The sequence below is a fragment of the Trachypithecus francoisi genome, unplaced genomic scaffold, assembly GCF_009764315.1.
Source record: "Trachypithecus francoisi isolate TF-2019V2 unplaced genomic scaffold, Tfra_2.0 Lachesis_group7, whole genome shotgun sequence".
Taxonomy (NCBI): domain Eukaryota; kingdom Metazoa; phylum Chordata; class Mammalia; order Primates; family Cercopithecidae; genus Trachypithecus; species Trachypithecus francoisi.
The window spans coordinates 46,415,298-46,438,846 of NW_022681472.1; the positions used below are offsets into that span (position 1 = coordinate 46,415,298).

A 23,549-nucleotide genomic window follows, 5' to 3' on the forward strand; every position below is an offset into this window, starting at 1 on the left:
GTTTTTATCGTTGTTGTTTGAGACAGGGTCTCGCTCTGTTGCCCAGTGGTGTGATCACTGCAACCTCCACCTCCTGGGTTCAAGCAATTCTTATGCCTCAGCCACCCTAGAAGCTGGTACTACAGGCACATGCCACCACACCCAGCTAATTTCAGTATTTTTGGTAGTGACAGGGTTTCACCATGTTGGCCAGGCTGGTCTCAAACTCCTGATCTCACATGATCTGGCCACCTTGGCCTCCCAAAGTCCTGGGATTACAGGCATGAACCTTCACCCCAGGTCAAGGTCTTGTTTTTTTAATCCAACCTGCTGCTCTGTGGCTTTTAACTGGGGTGTTAACACCATTTACATTCAAGGTTAATGTTGATATGTGAAATTTTGATCCTATCATGAGGTTATTAGCTGGTTGTTTTGTAGTTTTTATTGTGTGGTTGCTTTACAGGTTCTGTGGGCTATGTATTTAAGTGTCTTTTGAGGGAGCAGATATCATTCTTTCTTTTTTTTTTTTTTTTTTTTTTGAGATGGAGTCTCGCTCTGTCGCCCAGGCTGGAGTGCAGTGGCCGGATCTCAGCTCACTGCAAGCTCCGCCCCCCGGGGTTTACGCCATTCTCCTGCCTCAGCCTCCCGAGTAGCTGGGACTACAGGCGCCCGCTACCACGCCCGGCTAGTTTTTTGTATGTTTTAGTAGAGACGGGGTTTCACCGTGTTAGCCAGGATGGTCTTGATCTCCTGACCTCGTGATCCGCCCATCTTGGCCTCCCAAAGTGCTGGGATTACAGGCTTGAGCCACCGCGCCCGGCCCATTCTTTCATTTCTATGTTTAGCACTCCTCCCTTAAGGAGTTCTTATAAAGTTAGTCTCTTTGTGCTTGCTTGCCTGAAAAATATTTTATTTCTCCTTCATTTATGAAGCTTAGTTTGATGGGATATGAAATTCTTGACTGAAGTACCATTTCTTTAAGAATGCTGAAAATAGGTCCCCAATCTCTCCTGGCCTATGACTTTTACTGAGAAGTCTCCTATTAGCCCAATGGAGTTCCCTTTATACATAATCTGACCTTTTTCTCTAGTTGCTTTTAAGATTTCTCCTTTAGCATTGATTGTAGACAGACTGGTGATTATATGCCTTGGTGATATTTGTTTTATGTAGCATCTTGCAGCTGTTCTCTGGATTTCTTATGTCTGAATAGCTATGTCTTTAGGAAGATTATGAAATTTCTCTTGAATTATTCCGTCAGATATGTTTTTCAGGTTGTCTTCTTTTTATCCATCTCTCTCAGGAATACCAATAATTCATAGACTTTTTTGCTTTACATAATCCAATATTTCTTGAAGACTGTTCATTTTTGAAGTTCTTTTTTCTTCATTTTTTTCTGACTGGACTAATTCGAAAGATTAATCTTCAAGCTCTGAATCTCTTTCTTCTACTTGGTTCAGTCTATTGATAAAAGTTTCAATTGTATTTTGAAGTTCCTTAGCTGAGTTTTTCAGTTACAGTAGCTCTGATTGACTTATTTTTAAGATATTTATTTCTTCTTTTATTTCCTGGATTGATTTAGAAGTTTCTTATTGTTGATTTCAACCTTATCTTGGATCTCATTAAGCTTCCTTGCTATCTATGCTTTGAATTCTTTATCTGTCATTTCTGATTTTCCATTTTAGTTAGGGACCATGGCTGGAGAGCTACAGCAATCCTTTGGTGGTGTCACTACATTGAGATTTTTCATGGTGCTGGAATTCTTGCACTGTTCTTTGTCATCTGGAGATGCTGGCATTCCTATTTTTGTAATTATTTTCCTGTGGTTAGGATTTTTTCTTCATGTTATTGTTTTTTTTCTTCTTTCCATTTCCCTGCTTCCCTAGGGGATGTGGCTATAGAGAATTTTGGGTAGGGCCTTTGGCTTTGCATTTATAGCCCTGTGCACTTCTGTCAGCAGGTTTTATACTAGGTTGTGCAGTTCCACTCTACCCTTCCTGTGCAGAGATCTGCATGCAGAGAGACCCTCTCTGCTTTATGCCAGGCAGATCTGCAGGCACTTGGAACACCAGTTCACCTTGTTCAATTGATATTACCCAGATGTTGCTTATAGGTAAGAGCTGGCTGTGGCCAATGCAGCTGGGTATATACTTGATCTTTGTTTACTGGAAGAAGATATCTGTTGCCTGTGACAATGCACTGATTTATGGAGTGCACAGTGGTCTGAGCTCCCTGCTTAGCCCTGGGTGGTGGAGGGGCAAGATGCATAGAGTTGGACTGGGAAGATCCACCTGCAGATCCTCCAATGGCAGGCACAAGTACCACTACTGAGGTAGCATCCAGTGGGTGGCCACCAAGTGCCCAAAGGTGTGCCTAGGTGTGGAGCTGAGAAACCTCTTTAGCCCCAAGTTCTCTGCATGGGAATGAGGATAGTGGGTACTCTAGGTTCCTGGAGATCTGCCTAGGTATGGGGTGGAGAGGGCCCCTCTGCACCCAGATCTCTGCACAGGAAAGGTGGATCAGCTCAGGCTGCTGAACCAGGTGAGCTGTTGTTCCAAATACTTGAAGATCTGCCTGGATGTGAAGCAGAGAGGGTCCCTCTGCACCCAGATCTTTGCACAGGAAGGGTGGGGTGGCTTAGGTTGTCAATCCAGGTGAGCAGATGCTTTGAATGCCTGGAGATATGCTGCGCATGGAGTGGAGAGGGCCTGACTGCACCATAATCTATACATAGGCATGGTGGGGCAGCTCAGGCTGCTGATCCAGGTGAGGGGTGCTCTGAATACCTGGAGAGACCTGCCTGTGTATGGAGCAGAAAGGGACCTACTACACCATGTTTATGTCCCATGCTACACCATGTCCATGTCCATGAAGGGTCAGGCAGCTTAGGCTGCTGGTCCAGGCAGGTGGGTGCTCTGAGTGCCCGGATTTTTGCCTAGGAGTGGAATATAGAAGACCTTGCTGCACCATGATCACTGGGGAGCAGGCTGGGGCACCCAGAAAGGACACACGCAGACTGATTCCAGGTCACCAAGCTGGTCCTAGCTGCAAGTCTTGCCACTCAGGAGAAACTCCAGCTGTAGCAGCTCTCTCCTGCCCCAGCTTTGTGATAGGAGAGAACACAATTCCAGTGCCTACTGCTGAGGCACTTCCCAAATTGTGGCTATGTAATTCCCTACCCCACTCCAGGGCAGGTGCTCCAATCTCTTGGCAGAGACTAAAATGCTTCCACAGCCAGGCTGCCAGGTTGACAAACAACGGCTGACTTTGTACGCATCTGGATTAAAAAATGGCATCCTGCTTTAGGTCCCGGGTCTGGGAAAATGCCTGCAGCTTTTCCTGGTGTCTTTCCCTCACAGTGTCTCCAAGCCTCTCCCCAAGTTAATTCAGAGCTTGGGATAAACAAAGTGCTTTCCATTGGCCTGGGTTGCTTGGATCCCCAGTGGAAAGGTGAGTCACAGAGGAAGCCTTTCTGCCTCTTTCACATACTGGGGCTTCACTCACTTTTAGTAGCCAGATGCTATCACAGGAGCTGCTTGCCCACATTCTCCTCCCTGGGATCTGGGGTGTCTTTCACAATTCCAGTGGATTCCCATTTTTCTTCCTGAATTAAAGTTCACAGAATTGATCTTTAGGCACTATCTTGTTATTTCTAAGTTGCTGAGGCATGCTAAAAGCCTCTGATCTTGGAGGGCAAAAACTGCTTTCTAACTTTCTATAATAAAATCTAATAGATATTTATGTTCATTTATTTGCAATTTAAAGTGTCAACATTATCCTACATATGTAAATAGGTGGAAAGAGATAGCTGTGGGGTCTCTAATGCCTGTCCTCCAGGGAAGACAGCTGGGTTTACAGTTGTCTTCCCCAGGATCAGTTAGAGAATCTGGAGAATCCCATTAATCCCTTTTAAGGAATCCTTATCTAGGTAGGGATACCTGTGTAGGGCAAAGGTAGTGTTGAAGAGTCTTCTTGCATCTTACCAATACATGACGCACATAAGCACCAAGGAGCCAGCGTTGTGCACATTTTGCTTAATCCAAATTCATTGTAAATGAGAAATATTTAAAATGATATTTAGAAACTATTGTCCAATGGAAGAGAAAAATCAAATGGGATCACTGACATACTCAATTTTAGCTTAAGTTAAAAAGAAAAAGGTGATAAAGTTATATTTTTGTTTAAGCACCTAGGTATCTACTATGATTTTAGAATGCCACATGGTGGTTATCAATTGATTAGACAGAGGCTTGAAATGTATTTGTATACATTTGCAGATGCATATAATTTTAATGAATTATCTCTTTGCCATGAAATTCTATGGGTAACTTATCTCAGCAGTATTGCTTTTTGGTAATATATTATTTGATAAATCTTTGGAAAAGTTGACATGAAATCCATTGTTGTTCTATTCAAGCATCCAGAAAGCACTTTATTTTAAGCACAATTCAGGTGGTAGAAAGAATAAAATCAGTTTTGTGTTGATGTTGCTGCTTTTTCACTCTGAAAAAGATTTTTGTTGCGTTAAAGCCATTTTGCTTCTCGAAGTGAATCTTCTTTTGTGTATTTTCAATAAGGTTTCTTATGGGCATTTTCAAATAAAATACATAAGTGGAGACATATTAAACCAGTAATTCTGCTTTCCAGGTGTTCAGTTTCAACTTCAAAACACAAAGAAAAATGTCAAATAGGACTTAGAATAAAGTTGCACTAGGTTTTTAAGACTTACAACATTCACTTGTGGAACTACTCATATTTTAAGACAAATAGAAAAATGTTCCCCCTGGTGAAATGTTTGCTATTATATGATACATAGTTAAATCAATGAGAAATCAGGGCAAAAATAGACAAATACTAAAGAAAAGCTTCATTGTGCAAATATACTCAGAAAAACCTTGAAAAACATACCTCCTAGTTGTAAATATTACAGCTGAGTTTATACAAAATGTCTATTAAAGCCAGTGGGAGTCATGCATTCATACATTTATGGCTAGTATAGGAGTTTTTAATAATCACTAAAGCCTTATATAAAGGTCTATATGATTCCTTGTCTTAATTATTTTAAGTAGCAGTTCCCGTTTCAATGTCCAATTTTTCTGCTGATTTAATGTTTTGAAACACTAATTTCTAAACAAAGGGGATAATCACGATTTCAGTTGTAAATTAGTAGGTATCACATTTGCTTTTGTAAACTTGATTTGCAATTGTTGTTTAAGCATTTACACATTAGCATAACAACAGATAACCTCCTATTATGTTTTGGTAATGACTATGTAGACATTTTATCTGTGAGAGGGCTAATGCCTGTCATGGATCAACCCACTAGTAACTTGTGCTTATTTAAACCTGGTTTTAGCCTAATGGTTTGCTTATCTCATTTTGAGGGGCTATTAAAGAGCAAAAATAATTTAGAATTTAAAAATTTTGTATTACTTTTTGGAAATAGAAAAAAACATGTTATAAAGAATAAACTAAAGCAGTTTGAGCACAACAGATTTGATGAAGGCCATCTGCATTTGCTGCCTCCATAATCTGCCTTCCTTAACCTATTTATCTGCAGATTCTGTAGAAGAACCTCTTCTTGCAAGATCATTCATTCATGCCTTGAGACAGTATGACTCAAGCTGACCTTTTTTTATTTCCAAGGAGTTTTTAGTAAGTAAATGAATATACCAGTCAGGAGATGGAAGAGAAGTCCAGCCTGGAGATGCAAATATAGAAGGTACCAGTATTTTAGTAGTTGGTAAAACCAGGGCAGTGTATGAGATTATCTAGGAAAAAGATTATCTATCAGTTTTCTAAAGCCCATGCCTTTTTTGAATAAACAGAGTACCTTTTTCCCCACGCCATCGTCATTGAGAATCTTAGCCTTAGCATCCACCTAGTTCCAGCTTTGTTTTTGTGTTCTACATTATAAAACCAATATTTTTGGCCTCATTTTCAAATTACTATTACATTTAATATGCCTTTTCAGACTATATATATGATACCCCTGATGAATAAGAAGAGCAGCCTGCTGAGCATGGGAACTCTACAAAGGGAAGAGCTGTGACTGACCCACTCACCTCACAGGGTGGCTAAGAGCAGCAAGCCATATAGCTACCATATAGTTAGAGGTCTTTGAGACTCAGTATATAAAAGCCAGAATTTACACGATACTCTTGCTAAAAACAGATAATATCCATTTTTAAGAATGTACGCAAAAGGAAATTTTTATGTTAGCGCTTGCTTTTGGAAAGTCTAGCATGGTATATTACAGTGATTAGTAGTTCTATTCATTGCAAAATTTCAACCACATAGCTGCAAAGTAACTCACGGTAGATATATTTTATTACCAGCATTCAAACCCTTCTCCTCTCTCTTAATATTTAATCGTTCTGTAATTCTAAATTTAGCAAGTCAAATGGAACAGCTCATGAACAGTGTAGGTACTAGTATGGGTATCCGTTGTTCATTGTGGGCAGTGTTGGGTTCACTGTCAAGATTTTGTTGAAATCCATGGACTGGTTTATAAATATATAATTGCTCTGTATATTATGCTGTTTACAGTGAATGTCAAGTCCTTGACTGACACCAATATCAGGTAAATATATTCTGCAAACAAAAACAGTATTTTTTACTTTTAAATCAATAGTTCATGTGTACATTGTTTGTAAATTTCAGGGAGATTGGGTTACTATTTAATATGTTTTATTAGAGTACTAAGAGTATTTCTAAACTTGTCTTAACTAAGTCTCCTCCCCAATACCTCTGAGAGGTGTGTTCTCACAAAGCAAATGATTCAAAGGAGAAAATAACCAAGCAACAACAGTAAAAAATAAATAAATAAATAAAAATAAAAACTTTATTAGTTAGGAATTTAGCTTCAAGCCACTCTACAAAGCTCTAGTAAGCTTGGCTGAGTACATGAAAGGCTGCTTTTTCCTGAGCTCATTAGGCCTGAACAGCCTCAAGCAAAGGCAGGCTCTTAGGATGCTCTCTCTTCACTTTTTTTTTCTTTTCTTAGATTCCAGTGGGCACTAATGGAAATGGAGAGAAAGACAAACAAGAGGACCCTGTTAGCTCCCTGTGTACTGCAGAAGTGGTGTAGGCTGTGCTCCGAACTTAGAGAAAAGCAAAAGAGGACAACTCCTCTATCCCCAGATTCCCTCCCAGCCCTATTCTGCCAGCCGGCTGATTGGAAAGGGAGGCCTCTGGTGACCTCTTTCTTGACACCAGGGGGAAAACCTGACCCTAGAAAAATCAGCTTGATCAATATCACGTGATCTTACCAAGGCAAGCGACCCTACCCCCTAAACTGGTGGAAAGGGTGTGAATGTCAACTAGAGTTCTATACTTTAAAAACAACCAAAATATTGCAAATTTTGAGTATCTTTCCTAAAGAAAGCAACATATTGTAATCTTGTTTTCTGTTAGACAAATCTATTAAAAAGAAGCTTTGTTGAGACTCTCAAGTCTCTACAAAATAACTCAGCCATCTTTTGATTCCTTGGGGACCCATGAAAAAGTCTGAGCACACACACATTCTTTACAATGAGTCTCTGGCACGAAACCAGAGCCCTAGTGAGTGAGGCTGAGTCATGGCATTCCGCAAAGCCTCCTTTTGTGCCGCTGGCCTAAAGCCTAGATGAAAAGAAAGCAAAGAGGCTCCTTTGACTCCACTGCCCTAGGCCTACGCCCTAATTGTTGCTTTCAGAGTCTTGTAACTTCAGCAGTAAGAAGGGGAAAGTCAACTTTAAGAAAAAAAGTGCCAAGGGTAAAAGATCAGTTCTCCTTCATAACGTAGAACTGATCTTACCTGTGTTACCCAGCTGTGAGCCATTGGTGTGCATGTGTGAGTGAGTGTGTGTGTTGGGGGAAAATGGAGCATTTGAATATGAAAACTATGTGAAAAGGCACACTCTATAAGAGACAAAGAACAGCAAATCCCACAGAATGCTAAAGGTGCCAAAGATAGAGCTGTTTACTTGTCTGCAAATCTCTTGGAAACCTTCAGTCAACAGCTGACTGGCTCAGTTTCTAAATTGTATCTTCCCTTGGCTCTCTGGCCTTCTCCCACTGAGATACTCATCATGTTGTATTCTTCTTCAACAGCCATCATTTTCCTAGACTGGAAGCTCCCCGAGAGCCAAGATATGTCTGTCTTGTTCTCCAGCACTTACTAGGCAGTCAGTAGATTTTGTTTTTCCTGTTGAATGGCATTTAATCTACACTTGACTATAACCTTTATTCAGAACACTATTGGGGAAGGTATTTAGGGGAGGGCTTCTTCATGTCTCCTAAAGCATACAATCTTTAACCAAGATTAACTCTGGAAGTATTATCATTTAAATAACTGATTAAGTTAGGAAAATTAGACTCATACGCACACACACAGACACAATTTTAATTTGTTAGCCACTCAGACTAGGTTTTATGTGTCCATAGCTCCATGAACCATCCTCTTTTTGTATGCTCACTTGTAATTTCATTATGAAAATTTTTGTTTCAGCTAGGCTGTAAACCACAGGAGTACAGTAGACTGTGTCTTTTTTGTTTACTGCTGGATTCCTTGGGCCTAACACTTGGCCTAGCATATATTAGATATTCAATAGGTATTCACTGAATAAATGAATGAAACACTCAGCAATCCCTTTTTGCAGACAAATCAGTAAACTCTTTTTGTCAATTGCTCATTTGATCACCTCCAGGTTTTCATTCAAAGACGATTAGAGGTCTAGTGTGTATGCTAACTATTGTAGTTACTGCAGCTATTCATTATCAGTTATGCCTATGCTTCAGTAACTCTTATATTTCATTAGAAAGACAAGGAAAGAGAAATTGTTACATTACTATATCAGAAATTAATTTTTTTTTTTTTTTTTTTTTTGAGGCGGAGTCTCGCTCTGTCTCCCGGACTGGAGTGCAGTGGCCGGATCTCAGCTCACTGCAAGCTCCGCCTCCCGGGTTTACGCCATTCTCCTGCCTCAGCCTCCCGAGTAGCTGGGACTACAGGCGCCCGCCACCTCGCCCAGCTAGTTTTTGTATTTTTAGTAGAGACGGGGTTTCACCGTGTTAGCCAGGATGGTCTCGATCTCCTGACCTCGTGATCCGCCCGTCTCGGCCTCCCAAAGTGCTGGGATTACAGGCCAGAAATTAATTTTACAAGATATCTGAAACTCAACTCTGAAATACATCTAATTTTTTGACATTATAAAATGGTGCATACATCTCTATATACAATATATAATACATCTGTATAAATCTGGACAGTATAATACAGTTTTTACTGCATCAAAACTTTTCAGTAAAGTTACATATAAGTAAAAGTTTAAACTATAGGCCAAATTTATTTTTGTATTTACACATGGTCACAAATAACTCTTGGTGCACAATGGTATTTCTATTCTAGACAATCCCCAGTAATGAAGAATCAGTTTTGAATATAACATAAATATAGATATCAAAACTGATTCTTCATTTTTTAAATTACTGAATTTTCAACAGATTTTACCTTATGTTTAATCAAAAGAGATAAATAGGACTGGAAAAGTCAATTATAAAAGTAGTTGCTGCTTGCTAGTCTTACACAAATTTTTATATTCCTTTAAAGTGGAAACTTGAGACAGCAGAAGATAGTGATAAATTCTTACTTGTAATGTGTGTGCTTTAAAAAAAATATTTATGTATCATTTTTATGTTAGATGCCTTTTAATTAACATTGTCAAATTATAAGGCCCTCAGTATTAAAAGGAATCCAGAAAGATATTCATTCTGAGAAAAAAAATGGTAATTTAAATATAGTATTTCTATTTAATCCAGGAAAGTTCAACTTTGCTCAATTCATAAACATTTAAACATAATTTATTTCCATAATAGGAACAGCTATGCGGAGGAGGAATGACAAGTAGAAGAGGGGAAAAGGGAAAATATAAATAAAAACAAATAATTACATTTCACACAGAAGCAGAGGAACAGAAAGTGAAATCTGAGATGTGAGTAAAGTACTCTTGTTACACCATGTTAACCACTTAGGCTGTAAGATTCAGCATGTGACACAATTTCCTGAGACTTTTGAAGTGGTAATACTAATTATATGATTAAGTATAGTATTCTTAACCTTGACCCTGGAAGCTCCAGGAGCTTTCATTCATTATTTATTCATGGAGCTCAGACTATACTACTCTGGAGGTACAGAGATGACTATTTGCCTTCTAGGGATATACAACCAATTAGAGAAGACAGACAAATAATCAGAGGATGCTAATATAGTTTCATATGTACTATAATACTGGAAATGCTATTTTTTGTGGCAAAACATGCTAAGAAAAGAGTCCAAAAACTCTTTCTCAGGATTTCATGTGTCGGATGTTAAAATGGCATTTTACAGCTATATTTTTTAAACTGGCATTAGTTGCACTTAAAATAAGCATTTCATAGCAATACTATTCAATATTATAGTTCCCTATATAATAAGTGAATACTATTTTAATCATATATTATTTCGAGTCAGTGTGCAACTTTTTCCCACAGTTAATATGGGACTAGCTAATTTCATAATTGATATATCAGAGCAAATTCAGCAGAGTGGGAAGGAATGAATTTGACATTTAATTCCTTGCTTCAGAATATAGCAAAATGGTAACTCCTTTGAAGTTGCCCCCAACTTTTTCTGAGTTTGGGGTTCTGTGAATATTTTTGGTTCTGTGAGAGTTGCAACAGTGTTGCTGGAGGGAACTATAGCACTAAATACCATTCTGACACCTTTGTTTATATGGGTGATCATAGTGATAGCTTTTTATATAAAATCAGGAAAAGTTCTGGATACTTCAAAGGAATCACTCCACCATTTAAATTAGTATTTCCACTGAGCAAGGATTCTATGCAAAGGCTACTCCAAGTAGTGTCATGAGGAGGATGCAATAAATAGAGGTCCTACTGCCTAATTTGTTTCATTAAGTATACATTAGGATGAACCACTCAAAAACACTAATCACAGTTTGGGCAAACATCCTCTCCCTCCTCTGAAAAAGTTTGAGACTGAACTGAAAGGTAATTCTACCAGAACTCTGAAGACAGTGTTGTGTAAAATATTCCCAGTGAAAATAAATTAGTGGAGAAAAAAATCTTAAAGAGAGGGCAAAATATACACTGCAGAAATTACCGAGAGCAGAGATACATTAGAAGGAACAGAGATACAGCAGGAAGGGCTGGTGAAGGGATTAGTTTGAGACCAAAAGAAACTGAAAGTTGAAGAACTGGGGGTTTTAGAAATGCATTGATAACCAGTTTGGCTTGATTTCAGTCACATATAAGATTTCTTCATTCTTACTCTTAGGAGTATGCCTAAGAACATGCTGCACTGTCTTTGCTTCTTCACCCAATCTTTGCTTCTTCACCCAAGCCATCTCAAGAGAGGTGGAATCAATGATACATTTAGTAAATTTGATTAGAATAAGAGTATCCTTGGCTGAACTTCAGCCATCGTTCCTTTAGGAGCATTATTTCCTGCAGAGAGCAAATGTTCTACTGCTCCTCCAAGGACAAGCTCTTTCTCCCGTATAAGAAGACTTGTTTGGGTCCAATGCTGCCCTGAACTTGGTTAAATCTTCTGTATTTTGAGATTTGGCATTTTCAAATTCCTGTGACTAACAGACATAAAGCTATATTCTCCAACCTGGTCTCTATTATTAATAAAAATGTTATGTTAGTTTCTGTCTGTTATTCTTTTGTTTCTCAATGAGATCAGTATTGGATGGGAGAAAGGAGTGTTATCTCATGTGCCAATTAATTATTTACTCATCAAGTATAGCATTCATTACGTGACTGTGGCAGACTGCTAGTGGGCCCCCCAAATCTGCCTTTCCATTCTTAATAATACAAGGATATGGCCAGGCACGGTGGCTCAAGCCTGTAATCCCAGCACTTTGGGAGGCCGAGACGGGTGGATCACAAGGTCAGGAGATCGAGACCATCCTGGCTAACACGATGAAACCCCATCTCTACTAAAAAAATACAAAAAACGAGCCAGGCAAGGTGGTGGGCGCCTGTAGTCCCAGCTACTCGGGAGGCTGAGGCCGGAGAATGGCGTAAACCCCGGGGGGCGGAGCTTGCAGTGAGCTGAGATCCGGCCACTGCACTCCAGCCTGGGTGACAGAGCGAGACTCCATCTCAAATAATAATAATAATAATAATAATACAAGGATATCCAGCTAGAGACCATATTTCCAGTTCCTCTTGCACAAAATGTGACCATAGAGCTTAGTATCACCATGGAAAATGATCAGAAGCAATGAGTGCAACTTCTACCTCACTTGCTTCAAAGGAAGTTACTTTCTCTTGTCTTCCTGTGAACTAGACCTTAGGAATGGCTTCAAGTTAATTTGACTTTTCAGAGGAGGACTGAGTCCCAGGGGTTAGTAGAGCAGCATTGTGGAGGGAATCTGAGTTGCTGAATGGCCTTGGAGAGTAGATTTGGCCCACTGTGCTTCCCTGCACTGTTACATATAAGTGGAATAAACATTTGTCTCATTTCCATTGTGTAGTTGAGGCTGTTTCTTAAAGAAGCTTAGTGTTTACCCTAAAACCCAGGATCAAGTTGATTTGGCCTTAAATAATCATTATTATAAGATGTAGAGAGGTAGATTGAATTTATCATATGAATCTCATTAGCTACAAATTAGCCCTATGGGGTATAGCTACTATTACTTCTTAGAGAAATGAGTGGCATAATTTTAATATAAATAATATGACAACCATTAGTATATTATTAATACATCCCAAGAATGGGACAAGAAGCTCCTTGGTTATGCTTTTATCTGTAAGAAAGGTAGCTTAAGTAAACATAGGCTTGCTCTAATTCTTTTGAACCAGTTAATTTTCAGTTACATCAAGAAAGTTTAATTGATAAAATCCTTCAGGGCTTTCAGGTAGAGAGGACAGCAAGCATAAAGGTTCTAAGCCAGGAATGAACTTGGCATGTGTGAGAGTCGAAAAGAGCAGTGTACCTGGTACATGATGGATAAAGAAGAGTAGTAAGGAATGAATTTAGGCGGATTGGCAGGGGCCAGATCAGACAAGTCCTTGAAAACCAGGATAAGAAATTTGGATTTTATTCTAGACATGATGGGAAGCCAGTGGAAAACTTTAAGCAACTAGATGGCATTAGTAGGTCTCTTCTTCTTCTTCTTTTTTTTTCTTTTTTAAAAAAAGCACTCTATCAAAAATGGATACAAAAAAAAGCAGGAAAACTGGTTAGTGTAGTAACTTAGGCAACAGAGGACGGTGACTTGGGTAATGGTTCAGCCCTTTGGGAACACCACACAATAATATATCAAAGATTTTATTTCATCTGGCACTCATTAGGCGGAACATTCCTTCACTCCCTAGCTCCAGTACTGCTCCTGGCTGCTTCTTCCAACATGCCTTTGTTGTCAAAGAGTGAATGTCTTGGCTCAGCTCAGCAACCCCAAACAGAGGCCTGGAGTGCAGCTGCTTGCTTATGGGAATATGGTCCACAGAATGGATGTCTAGATTGCAGTTAATCAAATCAAACACCAGCTAGCACTTTTTGTTTGGTGCTTCCAAAGCAAGTTGCTGCCAAGTCCAGTCATCATTCTAAACCATTTTTAAAAGAGCCTTCTGCAGCTGCCTGGCTCTGGTGAGGCTTCTAATGGTAAGGCTATAGACAGATCACAGATGGGAAAGCTTCTGATATTATTTCATCCAATGTGCTGAAAAAAAAGAAAATAACAAAATTGGCAAGTGATAGGTGTAGAAATGAGGTACCAGGAAATTGAAGTAGATCTTGACCCAAAGAGTATACTTAGAATGGACAGTAGATGCTTGTGTTTTCCTTGAAAATGTCTGTCCAGAACGGTAAGACATATCAAAGTTGGGACTTCCAGGTAATAGGTGGATTCAAACATTTTCTGATTAACAATTGATTGAGTTTATCTAAGACTTGGAATCATTAGAAGGGAGTGTCTGGGTTGAATAACGGGTTATGGAGACCGAGGTTTTTGTTATGCAGATGAAGCCTCCAGGTAGCAGGCTTCAGAGAGAATAAATTGTAAATATTTCTTGTCAGACTTAATAAGGTACTAGATTTTTAGTTAATTCTCTCCTGTACAGGAAAAAGACCTGGAGAGGGAACGGGATTCTCTAGAGAATGTAGATTTTTTCCACAACAGACAGCTTTGAAAGACCATTTCAAAATATGTCAAAGAAATATATTTTGTGGTAAAATACTTTGATTTCTTTCAGGGCCTGCTGTCTGTCATACTGGTATTTTATTGTTACAAATAGCCTGTTTTGTCAGTCTTAATGTCGCTGTTGCAATGTTAATGCTGGTCAGCTGTGCCTGAATTCCAACGAAAGGAAGATATAATGAGGCATGTCCAACCATCTATACCCATTGTGGCCTGAAATAGAGTTTCAGGTTTACTTTCGATTATCCTTGGCTGAGAGGAGAGATCCATTCAATTTGTTGCAGGGCTTAGAATTTTATTTTTGCTTTACAAAGGTACAGAGATTTCCCATATACCCCCATTCTTAAATGTGCATAGCCTGTCCGTTATCAACATCCCACACCAGACTGGTACATTTGTTACTATCAATGAACATACATTGACACATCATCATAACCCAAACTTCACAGTCTAGGTTAGGGTTCATTCTTGGGTTGCACAAATATATAATATCATGTATCTATCACTATAATATGATTTTCACTGCCTTAAAAAGCCTCTGTGCTCTGCTTGTTCCTCTATCCCTTCCCTCAGCATCCAGCAACCACTGATCTTTTTTCTGTCTTCATAGTTTTGTTGGAATCATACCATAGCCTTTTCAGATTGGCTTATTTCACTTAGTGACATGCATTTAAGTTTCCTCCATGTCTTTTCATGAGTTGATAACTCATTTCTTTTTAGTGCTGAATAATATTCCATTGTCTGGATGTACCACAGTTTATTTATTCATTCCCTTACTGAAGAACATATTGCTAGGTTATATGGTAAGAGTAATTGACATGTAATTTTGTTGGATGGCTAGTACATAGCCTGCTGCAGTATACTACAACAAATTATCAAAAAATGTATAGTTATGTATATCCACTAAGGGTACAACAAGAAGGTATATTCATGCATAACAAGAGGAGAAAGTTAGGATAGATATAAAGCATGGAAGGATAAGGAATCTCCTCCATGAAAAACAAAGGGAAGAGAGAACAGGCAGTTACCTCCTGGGTTTTATTCTTAAGTTTTGAATCATCTACATGAGATTGATTCTAAATGTCTTCCTCACCTGTACAGTTTGAGTGATGGGCCAGGTTTTCTTTTATCTGAATAACCACTGTGAGATGGCAGTAGGGGCTCCATGTGGCAAGATGGCCCAATAGAGAGAAGGCAAAGTGCAGGGGAAGGAAAGTAGCTTTATATTGAAGGAAAGGCAAGAATGAAAAATGTCTTGGCCAACCTCAAAATGGACCCTCAATTAAAGTGTATTTCAGCATTTGTCTTTTATAAATAATATGTTTAAATAAGCACAGCACTTTGGAGAGGGTATCAGCTAAAGCGTACTTACTTTATCTAGGCAGAGCTGGCTCCAAGAACAGCTTATTTCCTTTATCAGAGTTTGTTGTTATTAACACAGTTGAGGAGTTGGGCAATTATTGCTTATTTTATTTATTTTATGCAGAAGTGCTTCTTTTGCTTGACTTATCTCATTAACTTAATTATCTACTAGTTAAGTATCTTTCAAATGGAAACATGTTTATGCTGAGTATTTTTAAATGGATAATGTAGTGTGTCAGGAGATGGATTTGGTAAAAGTAGAAAAAAATAAAAGTTGAGGCTCAGCCTTTCATGAGAATGCAATGAATCACATTTTTTCCCCCTCCAGTTTCTGATTTTGTTAAAGAGAAGGAAAGAAGTTGCAGTCAAATTTAAATCAAACTTAGAAGAACTCTGTTTAGACACAATATATTAGTCCATTCTCACACTGCTATAAAGTGTAGCAGTACGAGCCGCAGACAAGAACCCCTCAGACACCGAGTTGTGGGAGGAAAGGGCTTTATTCAGCTGGGAGCATTGGCAGAGTCTCGTCTCCAAAAACCAAGCTCCCTGAGTGAGCAATTCCTATCCCTTTTAAGGGCTTACAATTCTAAGAGGGTCTGCGTGAGAGGGTTGTGATCGATTGAGCAAGCAGTGGGTACATGACTGGAGGCTGCATGCACCGGTAATCAGAATGGAACAGAACAGGACAGGAATTTTCACAGTGCTTTTCCATACAATGTCTGGAATTTACAGATAACATAACCGGTTAGGTCAGGGGTCGATCTTTAACTACAAGGCCTGGAATGGAGGACCGGGCTGTTTGACTGCTGATTTCATTTCTGTCTTTTCTTTAACTCCCACTTTTTCTTTGAGACAGAAATTGGGCATAAGACAATATGAGGGGTGGTCTCCTCCCTTAAAATAACTACCCAAGTTCTTTATATGACTCACAGTTCTTCAGGCTATACAGGAAGCGTGGCTGGGAGGCCTCAGGGAACTTACAATCATGGTGAGGCAAGAATATAGGGTCTAGAGGCAGGGAACATAAGGCCGATTCACACTTCAGTGATGACAGGAAATACCCTCTCTACAGGGTGTAGGCCAAGTAAATGACTTTGTAACTTTACTTTATCCTCCTCATTTACATAGGGCATACCCCAAGTAACCAATAGAATCCTCTGGAGGGTATTTAAACTCCCGCAAAATCAGTAGTGGATCCCTTAAGCACCTATGCTTGGGCCTGCTCCCACACTGTGGAGTGTACTTTCATTTTCAATAAATCCCTTCCTTCCTTGCTTGCTTTGTTTGTGCGTTTTGTCCAATTTTTTCCTTTCTGCCCCATAGTTTACTGTCTAATGGCAAAGTGGAATAGTGTTGCATGTATCCAGATTTTTTACTGTTGTTCTAGCAGGGAGCCTGGTTAATGTGTGATGCTCTCCTTTGGTACTGTTTGGTCCCAGTGCTCTTTGGAGGCTGGGGAGGCTTGACCTTTAAAAATCAAACTGCCATGGTGACTGCTTTACCCGAAATTTTGGTTGACAACCTTCATTGGATTATCTATTGGGGCAAAGTGAAACTGGCAAACCTGTATTGCTATCTCATGGTTAAGGTTCCAAGCTATTGGATCTTTGTTTATGTGTGTGTGTGCATGTCTAGATATGTTTGTATGTACCTTATTGCTATATGTTCTGTCTACCAAAATTGGCTTATAAATAAAAGAGTACTGATAAGTAAATAATTCTAAGCAATTTTCAAGTTCACATGACTTAAAATATAACTTTACTAAACAAGCTAGCTTTACAATTATTGGTGGAATAAAAATAGAAATGTCTTCAGAATTGCCAGCATACATTTTGTCTAAATCTTACGTTTGTCTTTGCTAGATACTTTAAAATGTCAGTGTTAATTCAAGCTGGGAGCTGTTGGGGTGAGCCTGCCTCCCATTCTATTGAAAGTCTCACTGAGATAAATGCATATCTGATTGCTTCCTTTGGAAAGGCTAATCAGAAACTCAGAAGAATGCCACCATTTGTCTCCCACCTACCTGTGATCTGAAAGCTCCCAAACCCCCTCCCCACTTCGAATTATCCCACCTTTCGGGATCAAACCAATGTCCATTTTACATATGTTGATTGACGTCTCATGTCTCCCTTGTTAAAAGTAAAAAATTGGGTACAGTGAATGGGATAAATGTTTTACGTAAACTTTTTATGTAAATTAAAATCTAAGTTATTTTTGGTGCTCGTTTAATATCTAGATCATTTCCAATTAAAAAGGGTTATGATATGGGGAAATATATGTCTAAAATTGTGGAGTTGTTCTTATCCATAAATGCCCATATCTGATAGTTCAGAATTTCTTGCTTTTTAGGGTTACACTAATGTTTTAGGTTGCTGAGGATAAAATTCTACTTAACACATAATTCTGTATACAAAATATGCCAGAAAGGATAGTTATTAGTGGAAAAAAAATTGTGTCTAATTCAGAAGTTATCTAAAAGTTACTTCAAATTACATATTTCAAAAAGTTATTTATGAAACAATGTAGTAAGGAATCAGTAAGTAAGGGAGAAAAATGTGGAAAAGTTTAAATAATAAAATGTTCTTTAAAACCTGATAGAGAATTGGAGACACTTGGCTAATTAACATTTTCATAAAGCTCTCAGTCTTGATTAAAGTAAAGTAAGAAGCTTTGTAAATAAATGCATTGGCAGTTTGGCAATCCTTTTTTTTTTTTTTTAATATAGTTAAACATGAAGCAGGATTTAGTGTGGAGTCAAATTTCACATACATGCTTGCATTGCTTCACACTATGTTTGCTGTTTTGCATGGATAGTGCTGGAACTGGAGTACTTACTGGTCATGTACCTAAAGTGGACTTCTTGATTGCACAGAACATATAATAATATTGTTGAACTTAAAGATATTAAATTGTGTATCAGGAATAAAATATTCATTGTGTGGGTTTTCTGGGGCCCTAGGTAACACTGTAGCCTCCAGGTAAAATTAAGTAGGAAAATTTAGGGTTGGTTTCCTGTTTGTTTTTACTTCTAGTTTTCACTCATTTGTTCTTTATTCTCCTCTGGCTTTGCTTGTATATGCATTTACATATAACCATGATGTTTTCTAGATCCTAGTGCAAGATTTTATTTGGTTCTGTGAATACTTATTTTGTTTCCTATGCCTTTCTAGGAAGTCATCATTCATTCCATTTATCTGGAATTCCTAGGCTACCTTTGTCAGGCCTGCAGAAATTGATAGAGCACACCAGCCTTTTTTTTTTTTTTTGAGACAAGAATCTCACTCTGTCACCCAGGCTGGAGTGCAGTGGTGCGATCTTGGCTCACTGCAAACTCCATCTCTGGGTTTAGGCAATTCTCCTGCCTCAGCCTCCTGAGAAGCTGGGATTACAGGTGCCCACCATCAAACCCAGCTAATTTTTTTGTATTTTTACTAGAGATGGGGTTTCACCATGTTGGTCAGACTGGCCTCAAACTCCTGACCTCAAATGATCCACCCACCTTGGCCTCCCAAAGTGCTAGGATTACAGGCGTGAGGCACTGCACCTGGCCCATACCAGCCTTTTAACCTTAAGCTAACTTTTTGGGTTTTAGGTTTCTTGATACTTTAAACCTGTTGAGTATACTCTTATAAATAGAATTTGAGTCATATTTCACTCTCTGCCTAATTTCTCCAAAATGTGTAAACCCTTTGTAAATATTCTTAATTCATGGCAATGTGTTTGTTTGCATACAATCAAGCAGGGTCACTAGGGCTGCTTGGAGAGAGAGAACCCAGAAACCTGGCATGCTGGTAAAAGGGTAGAATTTCTTACCAGTCAGTCTCTGGCCTCTTTCTGTGCAAACTGGTTAAATATAAAGTAAAAGTCACTGTTTATTACCTCTGTAAAGTTTTAAGCTAATTTGTGTAATAATAAAAGCATCAAATATTTTGTCAGAAAAGTGAAAAACATAATGACTTTTATTTAGTTCATGTGACTTGAGTAATCTTTGGGAAATTAAGATAGTTTTAAAGATTACTGGTAAAATACAATGTCTTCGAAATGTAAACATGTAGTCTAAATTATGTTCAAATACTAGGTTTGCTAAATGCTTTAAGGACCTAAGCTGCTTCTTTGGCTTTTGAAAATTGTTTAACTTGCCTGCTTTCCAGCTAGGTAAGGCCTGGGGACACGTGGAGCTGGCAACACCCGCAGCTATGCTGGAAATAGTCAAACCTTATCAGAACATAACTTACCAGGTTTTGTTAGAATTTGCCATTAAAACCTGCAAATTAGACTACTAGAAACAGTTTTACACGCAAGGTGTGTAAGAACAGAACATAGGTTTTTTTGTAAGAGGTTATAAAAGGTTTTTACTTCTTTAAAATTTCTTAGTCATCATTTTGGCAAAATAAATACTTTATGGCAATCTGGAATTCCAAAATCAAACTTCAGTTTTAAAATTATCTTTCCTGGCCAGGCACGGTGGCTCACACCTGTAATCCCAGCACTTTGGGAGACTGAGACAGGTGGGTCACCTGAAAATCATCTGAGATCAGCAGTTCATGACCAGCCTGGCTAACATGGTGAAACCCCGTCTCTACTAAAAATTCAAAAAATTAGCCGGGAGTGGTGGCAGGCAACTGCAATCCCAGCTACTTGGGAGGCTGAGGCAGGAGAATAGCTTGAACCCAGGAAGCGGAGGCTGCCGTAAGCCGAGATCATTGCACTCCAGCCTGGGCAACAAGAGCAAAACTCCGTCAAAAAAAAAAAAAAAATTGTCTTTCTTAATGCCTGGCTTTGTGGATGGATCAGAGGGCCCCTGAAAACATCCAGAAAGGAAGTAAACAGGGTTATTTGACATTTTTTGGTACATAGGATTGCCAAAATGATATTCAATCTTCTATAGGTTATGTTTTTGTGAATAATACTAATATATGTTCCAAAATTATATGGGATTTCTAAAATTCTAATGTCTAAGTATATGCTATGTATTATAATTATGGTTATTATGTTAAGTTATTGTAAACCACAGAAATAACCAAATTTCCTTGTTAGTGCTAGCACCTAATTTGGAAAAACAGCTGGTATCCAAGAGGATATAAGTCTAATGTTAATTAAGCATGGACTCATGGAGAACCAGGATGGCTACCTTGTCCTTCCTGAGTCCTTAAAGCTTTAATTATCAAAAGTTCTGCATTCCATGACTCATCATCAAAAAGATAAAATAATCCAAATTGAATACATTGGTGTAGTGACTTACAAATTACTAAAATAGTTTATAACAGTGTTTGCTCCCATATTCTTGGAAAAACAATTAAAGCTTCAGGTACATTTGGTCACCTGGTTGGCCAATTAAAAATTTTATAAAGGGATTTCATTCCATTGTTATTTTCAATGCATATTTTCTGGTTGTATAAAAGCTTTCCTATGTAAGAGGGCTGATATTATAACAGTAGATTATTATGCTACAGTGTATTTTCACCAGGTAAAGAAAGCTTTTTATGGTTTGGATTTTCTGGAAACATCAAAGAAAAACTGTGCTTGCCATCCACATGACAACAAAATTTCAGGACCATGAGCTTTGAGTTCATAATCTCATAACTGAGAAAGGTACCTCCATGCTCTTGAAACCGTACCCTTAAGGTAAAAGTAACCAGGGAAATTTTTCCCAAGAAGATGATGGCATCCTCCATGTGAACAGCTTTTCCCAAGTTCACAAATTAATACTTCTACCATCATGAAACTCTTATCTTTGAATATTTTATCTTACTTATGCCTCTATGAACAATAGAAGTGAAAAGGGGGTCTTTTATGTGCACTTATGGGGTTTACTTTGATTTGTAAAGGAGTTTGCAACCAGCCTTATATATGGATAACCTTATACTTTGATAAATAAAAGATGAAGGCCCAATGTAGGTACAAAACTTTAAAGGTACATACGTTGCATCATAATCAGTCAAAAACAAAACATTAGTTAACTCCTCTTGACCCACATCATAGGTTAAGAAGACCATTGCCAGGAGGCCTTTGCTCTTCTAGAAGGGCATCATTTGTTAGGGCCTTTTTCCATGTTTTAAAGTAAAAGAAGTAATGATTCCCTCATGATAGGCTCTATAGCAAATTCTACTGTAAAGGCTATAGTTACACAACAGAATTTAAGTTCTCGTGTGACAGTTATGTTAGGATTGGCTGAACAAAGAAGTATCTGTGCAGCTGCTGGCACTTGTGGCCTATGGAGAAATATATCAAATGAAGATTATAGAAATTTGATTGTAGCGGATTAATGAAGAAACTGCTTAGTTAAGTCATTTTTTGATCTATTTGATTTTAAGAGGTTTGGTTTATGAAGACCTTGGGTAAGGAGCATACTCCAAACTCTTGATATTATCCTCCCAATAGTCATAATAACAGTCTCCCTGGTGCACTGTATTCTTTCAAAGGTTTTAAATGCTTGCATGCAGCCATCTCTAGAATGTCATATGGTCTCTCTTCAACTGGAATGACAGGACCTGAAAGAAATGTGCAAACATGAGGACACTGTAACCTATGAATGATGTGCTGAGATGGGAAACCAAAAATTATGGTAACTGAGAGCGGCACTAAGGCCCTAAGTTTTGGTCACAATCTCATCTAAGTGAGAACCTGACCAAAAGGGGAAATTTTTTAAGCAAAATTATGGGAGGCCATTATTTTGGACTGAGCTCATGCACTAGGCCACAACAGATCAAACCAAACTAAAATGGAGTCGTTTGTGCTAAGACTTTAAGGAAACACATAGATCCCAGAACACACCACAAATCAGGTTTCATTTTTCTCCTGCAAATCTCTATAATTAATATTCCTGACAGCATACATATCCACCCCCTGAAGTTCCCATTAAATCTTTTAACCAAGTTCTTTTTTTTTTTTTTTTGCCTAGAGACCATCAAGCTTCAGACCATCATGCAACAAGGGCTCCAGCAAGTTCCAGATGAAGACACCACCCCGGGCCATCAAGGAGCTTCCCTGCCTCCACTAGACAGAGCAGAGCGAGAGTTCCATGATCCCCAATAGGTAGGGGCTACGCCCTAATCTAGCATGAAGCAATTACAGAAAAAAGACCATAGGTTCCTCTGCCTTCCATGGGGATCACATCTTTCAGTGGGGAGATGAGGCAGAAAAATAAGGTCTGGAGGCAGGAAATTCAAGCCCGATTCACACTTCAGCTATGACAGAAAATATCCTCTCCATAGGCTGTAGGCCAAGTAAATTACTTTGTAACTTTACTCCTCATTTTCTTAGGGTGCGTCCCCAGTAACCAATGGAATCCTCTAGAGGGTATTTAAATTCCCCAAAATTCTGTAATGGGGCCCTTGAGCCCTTATGCTCAGGCCCACTCCCGCACTGTGGAGTGTACTTTCATTTTCAATGAATCCCTCATTTCTTCATTGCTTTGTTTGTGCATTTTGTCCAATTCTTTGTTCAAGACGCCAAGAACCTGGACACCCTCCACCGGTGACAGTGGCAGAAGGTGAAGGGGAAGCAAGCACATCTTACCATGGCAGACCAGGAGAGAGAAAAGAAAGAGAGTGAGGGGAGAAGTGCCACACACTTTCAAACAACCAGATCTCCTGAGAACTCACCCACTATTACGAAAACAGCAAGGGGGAAGTCCGCCCCCATGATTCGGTGACCTCCTACCGAAGGTACTCCTACTTCATATATTCTCCTCCAATATATGAGGATTATGATTCGAGATGAGATGTGGGTGGGAACACAGAGCCAAACTATATCACACAGTAATCTCAACAAAAGTGTCCAAAAGTTACTTTTGAACATCAGAGATGTAGGATATAGGATTCTCTCTCTGTCTTGGCAAGTTTAATAAAAGTAGATTGACTATAAGATATTGTTAATCAAAGTAATTGACTATAAGATTCACTGTAAGTTTACAATTGCTCAGAAAGAGAAGCTTTTGAATAAAGATCAGTTATAGATTAAAAACTTACAAACAACTTATTCTGCACAACAATGCAAGTGCCTACATTTTGACCTGCA

At 38.7% G+C, this 23,549-nt stretch overlaps 1 long non-coding RNA gene across 3 annotated transcripts in view; it reads left to right on the top strand.

The window, feature by feature from the left end:
* The window catches only part of LOC117078942, a 38,827-nt gene extending 15,907 nt beyond the window's left edge, over positions 1–22,920 (top strand). Inside the window, exons 3-4 of one of the 3 annotated variants that reach the window (XR_004435209.1) lie at positions 5,537–5,698; positions 6,983–7,247. This is a non-coding gene — a long non-coding RNA (uncharacterized LOC117078942). Of the gene's footprint in view, positions 1–5,536; positions 5,699–5,950; positions 6,081–6,982; positions 7,248–22,431 lie in introns of those variants that run through there. The other 2 variants (XR_004435211.1, XR_004435210.1) reach the window with 2 other exon arrangements.
* Positions 22,921–23,549: the final 629 nt, after the last annotated feature.